Source organism: Oryx dammah, unplaced genomic scaffold (assembly GCF_014754425.2).
Source record: "Oryx dammah isolate SB20612 unplaced genomic scaffold, SCBI_Odam_1.1 HiC_scaffold_25, whole genome shotgun sequence".
Classification (NCBI taxonomy): Eukaryota; Metazoa; Chordata; class Mammalia; order Artiodactyla; family Bovidae; genus Oryx; species Oryx dammah.
This window is the reverse complement of record NW_024070209.1, coordinates 59,842,472-59,848,938: the sequence shown is the minus strand read 5'-3', so window position 1 is coordinate 59,848,938 and position 6,467 is coordinate 59,842,472.

Genomic DNA, 6,467 nt, shown 5'->3' with positions numbered 1-6,467 from the left:
ATATTCTAGACAAAATTTTAATCTGAGCTACTGAAGATTCTAGACTTAATTTCTGGTTTATAGGAAGTAAATTTTAAATCACAGAGGGACTTCTTAAAAATTAATTTTACCTCTTACAACTTATTATTTTTTTTACTTAATTTTTTTTTTTTTTTTTAGCCACGTGGAATGTGGTTTGTGGAATCTTAGTTTCCAGACCAGGGAACTAACCTTGCGTCCCCTGCAGTGGAAGCTCGGAGTCTTAGCCACTGGGAGCCAGGGAAGTCCCAATCACAGAGGAGTTTTAAATCACATTGCCTTAAATTAAAACACTCTAACCAGCAAAGTTCAGAATTAGAGTCAGACTAAACCAGTGATCTTCTACTGTCAAACAAAACAACTGTGGAATCCTGGAAGAAAAGATGGCCCGGTAAAGCCTTTTACTCCATTTCACTTTCTTGAACAGTCAGGTTAGGCAATGGCTCAAACTCATTTTCCCCTAGAATAAATAGCCCTGATATTATTGCTTCTAATATCAATTCTGATAATTTTTAAAAATTATATTTTCCCTAAGCCACACAACTAACAAGCAGCAGAGTCAAAATTCAATCCAAAGTTTCTGGCTCTAAAGTACCTGTACTTAACCATCATATAACAGTGCCCCCAGTAATAAAGGTACTGATACCTACTAAAGTGAAGGTGAGAGAAAGGCGCTTTCTGTAATACTGGAAAGAAGGAACAGATACTCTTTTAGCACAATAAGGACACAGCAGAAACGCCAGCAGGAGGTAAATTGGCCCAGTATGAATGGTCTGGTTATTTTTAGATGCTTGAACAGGAGGCCAGACCATGGTGGCCAGAAATTTCCATCCCCCACTCTGCTTCAGGAACAGAAAATGACTGTGCTTTTAAGAAATAAAAATCAGTTGGGATCTTTGGAGGAAGAAATAGAGAAAAGGACTCTGGGGAAGGGGAACATGAGACGAGATAGGAAGGAGAGGTTGGGGCCACAGTGTACTCTACGTCAGTGAGAATATGATTCATGATCCTGAATAAAAAGATTCACTCACCACACTCCACAATTTTGTGTGTTCTTCAACAGCCAACTGGAAGATAGTTTTGTTAGGAACTGTTCCATGATGGGATCCCATTAATTTCTGTTACTGTCAGGCATGGTACCAGGTGCTTCAGATACATTCATTACCTCTAATCATCTCAATGACCTACCAGACCTACCAGAAGGGGCACACTGAGTTTTAGTTACTCGTACAAGATCACTGCCAAACCAGAGAACTTTTGAAATTTCCAAGCTATCACACGCTGATAATTTTGTAAGATAACATAATTTTGTAAAACACAAAATGTTAAAGATATACACAATACAGGCATACTTTGTTTTATTGCACTTCACAGATACTGCAATTTTTTATAAATTGAAGGTTTATGGAAATCCTGTGCTGTCAGACAGTGGTCAGCTTTTATCAGTAAAGTATTTTTTAATTAAGGTATATATGTTTGTTTAGACATAATGCTATTGCACGCTTAGACCATAGTATAGTGTAAACATAACCCTTGTATGCACTGGCAAACAAAAAAATTTGTGTGATTCACTTTATTGTGGTATTTGCTTTATTGTCATATTGGATTGAGCAAAAAGTTCATTCAAGTTTTTCTATAACATTGCTCAGAAAACCCAAACGAAGTTTTTGGTCAACCCATATTTGCTTTATTGTGGTGGTCTGGAACCAAACTAGCAATATGCCTGTATATGCTCAACCTTCTTATTACATTCAACAGACACTGCTGTAAATGTTTCTAACACTTTTTCTGAATGTCTGTACCAATCTTGTCACAGAATATCACTAGTAGGGATTAATTTCCAAAAATACAAACAGGTCATATAGTTCAACATCACAACAAACAGACAAACAACCCAATCAAAAAGTGGGTTCAATTCAGTTCAGTTCAGTTGCTCAGTGGTGTCTAACTCTTTGAGACCCCATGGACTGCAGCACGCCAGGTTTTCCGTCCATCACCAATGGGTAGAAATCTAAATACAAATCAAAACTATAATGAGGGGCCTCCTGGTGGCTCAGTGGTAAAGATTCTGCTGGCCAGTGCAGGAGACATGGGTTCAATCCCTGATCTGGGAAGATCTCACATGCCTCAGAGCATCAATTCTTTAGCGCTCAGCTTTCTTTATAGTTCAACTCTCACATCATATCCATGAAGATAGGTAAAAATCATTTTTTAAAAAATGGAATGAGATACACTCAAAATGACCACAGAGGTTATTACTGGGAAAGAGGAGGAGAAATCAGGATGGATGGCATTGGTCATAGGAGACTTTAGCCTTAATTGTAGGGTTTAAGTGTTTCTCAAGGACAATCTGTCCACGTATTATTTGTGTAAAGTTAAAATCAAAGCAAAAGAGCTCCTTGAAGACAGAAATGTTCATAGACTTTCACCCAGTGGCCAAGGTCCGAGTTCTGAGCTCCTGGAATGGGAAATACCCTCTTATTCTTGAATACAATCAATCTCCCTTCTAGTGGCCTGGGCCTCTTGGGCAGCCCTACACTTCTCCCACAGGGCACTCTGGAAATTTGTGGTATATCAGGCCTGATTAAGACTCTTAACAGACCCTAAAAAAAGTTTCCTCCCTTCTTTGCATTTACAATTAAAAATTTAAAACCTATGAAAGCAAAGAAATCCCACAAAGACTTGATTTTTGCTATGATTATGGTGGTACTTTTGATAGTTGAAAAAAACTAAATCTCTCAAAAAACTTTTGACTTAGCTGGAAGCATGTGCTTAATTCTGTCTGAAGGATTTATTGTTGTTCAGTCTCTCAGTCATGCCTGACTCTTTGTGACCCCATGGACTGCAGTGTGCCAGACTGCCTTGTCCTTCACTATCTTAAGTTTGCTCAAAATCATGTCCATTGAGTTAGTGACACTATATGAACGTCTCATCCTGTGTCTCCCCTTCTCCTCCTGCCCTTAATATTTCCTAGCACCAGGGTCTTTCCAATGAACTGGCTCTTCGCATCAGTTCAGTTCAGTTGTCAGTCATGTCTGACTCTTTGTGACCCCATGAATCGCAGCACACCAGGCCTCCCTTTCTGTCACCAACACCCAGAGTTTACTCAAATTCATGTCCATCGAGTTGCTGATGCCATCCAGCCATCTCATCCTCTGTCGTCCCCTTCTCCTCCTGCCCCCAATCCCTCCCAGCATCAGAGTCTTTTCCAATGAGTCAACTCTTCACATGAGGTGGCCAAAGTACTGGAGTTTCAGCTTTAGCATCAGTCCTTCCAATGAACACCCAGGACTGATCTCCTTTAGAATGGACTGGTTGGATCTCCTTGCATCCAAGGGACTCTCAAGAATCTTCTCCAACACCACAGTTCAAAAGCATCAATTCTTCAGCGCTCAGCTTTCTTCACAGTCCAACTCTCACATCCATACACTGGAAAAACCACAGCCTTGACTAGACGGACCTTTGTTGGCAAAGTAATGTCTCTACTTTTTAATATGCTATCTAGGTTGGTCATAACTTTTCTTCCAAGGAGTAAGCATTTTTTAATATAGGCAGGTCAGGAAGCAACAGTTAGAACTGCACATGGAACAACAGACTGGTTCCAAATAGTACAGGGAGTACATCAAGGCTGTATATTGTCACCCTGCTTATTTAACTTATATGCAGAGGACATCATGAGAAACGCTGGGCTGGAAGAAGCACAAGCTGGAATCAAGATTGCCGGGAGAAATATCAATAACCTCAGATAAGCAGATGACACCACCCTTATGACAGAAAGTGAAGAGGAACTAAAAAGCCTCTTGATAAAAGTGAAAGAGGAGAGTGAAAAAGTTGGCTTAAAGCTCAACATTCAGAAAACAAAGATCATGGCATCCGGTCCCATCACTTCATGGGAAATAGATGGGGAAACAGTGGAAACAGTGTCAGACTTTAGTTTTTTGGGCTCCAAAATCACTGCAGATGGTGACTGCAGCCATGAAATTAAAAGACACTTACTCCTTGGAAAGAGTTATGACCAACCTAGATAGCACATTCGCATCGGGTGGCCAAAATACTGGAGCTTCAGCTTCAGCATCAGTCCTCCCAATGAACATTCAGGGTTGATTTCTCTTAGGATTGACTGATTTAATCTTGCAGTTCAAGGGACTCTCAAGTCTTCTTGAGCACTACAATTGGAAAGCATCAATTCTTCAGCACCCAGCCTTCTTTATGGTTCAACTCACATCCATTCATGCTGCTGCTGCTAAGTCGCTTCAGTCGTTTCCCCGACTCTGTGTGACCCCATAGACGGCAGCTCACCAGGCTCCCCCGTCCCTGGGATTCTCCAAGCAAGAACACTGTAGTGGGTTCCCATTTCCTTCTCCAATGCATGAAAGTGAAAAGTGAAAGTGAAGTCGCTCAGTCTTGTCCAACTCTTTGCAACCCCATGGACTGCAGCCTACCAGGCTCCTTCATCCATGGGATTTTCCAGTCAAGAGTACTGGAGTGGGGTGCCACTGCCTTCTCATCCGTTCATGACTACTGGAAAAACCACAGCTTTGACCATATGGACCTTTGTTAGCAAAGTGATGTCTCTACTTTTTAATACACTGTCTAGGTTTGTCATAGTTTTCCTTCCAAGGAACAAGTGTCTTTGAATTTCTTGGCTACAGTCATTATCCCCAAAGATTTTGAAGCCCAAGAAAATAAAATATGCCACTACTTCCACTTTTTCCCCTTCTGTTTGTCACAGTGATGGGACTGGATGCCATGATCTTAGTTTTTTTTTTACTGTTGCATTTCAAGCCAGCCTTTTCCCTCTTCTCTTTTACTCTCATCAAGAGGCTCTTTCGTTCCTCTTCTTTCTGCTACTAGAGTGGCATTATCTGCATATCTGAGGTTGCTGAAATGTCTCCCAGCAATCTTGATTCCAGCTTGAGATTCATCCAGCCCAGTATTTCTCATGATGTACTCTACATATAAGTTTAATAAGCAGAGTGACAATATACAGCCTCGTCATACTCCTTTTTCAATTTTGAACCAGTCTGTTGTTGTTCCATGTTGGGTTCTAACTGTTGCTTCTTGATCTGGATACAGTTTTCTCAGGAGACAGGTTAAGTGGGTCTGGTATTCCTATCTCTTTAAGAATTTTCCAGTTTGCTGTGATCCACACAGTCAAAGGCTTTAGCATAGTCAATGAAGCAGATGTTTTTCTGGAATTTTCTTGCTTTCTCTATGATCCAACTAATGTTGGCAATTTGAACTCTGGTTCCTCTGCCTTTTCTAAACCCAGTTTGTGTATCTGGAAGTACTTGGTTCAGGTACTGCAAAGACTAGCTTGAACGATTTTGAGCATAACCCTGCTAGCATGTGAAATGAGTGCAATTATGGTGGTTTGAACAGTCTTTGGCATTGCCCTTCTTTGGGATTGGAATCAAATAAGAGTGAGAAATGGAATAAGTCTCCAGCAATCTTCAGTCTTTCTCTAGGATAAGGATAAAATAACAAAATGGAAGAAAAGGATGAGACTTTAATCCCTTCTCATACCAGATCCTTAACAAACCACAGTTTGTTCAGTTCAGTTTAGTCACTCAGTCATGTGCGACTCGTTGTGACCCCATGAACCGCAGCACGCCAGGCTTCCCTGTCCATCACCAACTCCCAGAGTTTACCCAAACTCATGTCCATTGAGTTTGTGATGCCATCCAACCATTCATCCTCTGTCATCCCGTTCTCCTTCTGCTGTCAACCTTTCCCAGCATCAGGGTCTTTTCAAATGAGTCAGCTCTTCCCATCAGGTGGCCAAAGTACTGGAGTTTCAGCTTCAACATCAGTCCTTTCAATGAATACTCAGGACTGATCTTCTCTAGGGTGGACTGGCTGGATCTCCTTGCAGTCCAAGGGACACTCAAGAATCTTCTCCAACACCACAGTTCAAAAGCATCAATTCTTCTGTGCTCAGCCCTTTTTATAGTCCAACTCTCACATCCATACATGACTACTGGAAAAACCATAGCCTTGACTAGATGGACCTTTGTTGACAAATGCTTTTTAATATGCTGTCTAGGTTAGTCATAACTTTCCTTCCAAGGAGTAACCGTCTTTTAATTTCATGGCTGCAATCACCATCTGCAGTGATTTTGGAGCCCAGAAAAATAGAGTCAGCCACTGTTTCCACTGTTTCCCCATCTATTACCCATGAAGTGATGGGACCAGATGCCATGATCTTAGTTTTCTGAATGTTGAGCTTTAAGCCAACTGTTTCACTCTCCTCTTTCACTTTCATCAAAAGGCTCTTTAGTTCTTCTTCACTTTCTGCCATAAGGTGTCATCTGCATATCTGAGGTGATTGATATTTCTCCCGGCAATCTTGATTCCAGCTTGTGTTTCTTCCAGCCCAGCATTTCTCATGATGTACTCTGCATATAAGTTAAATAAGCAGGGTGACAATATACAGCCTGGATGTACTC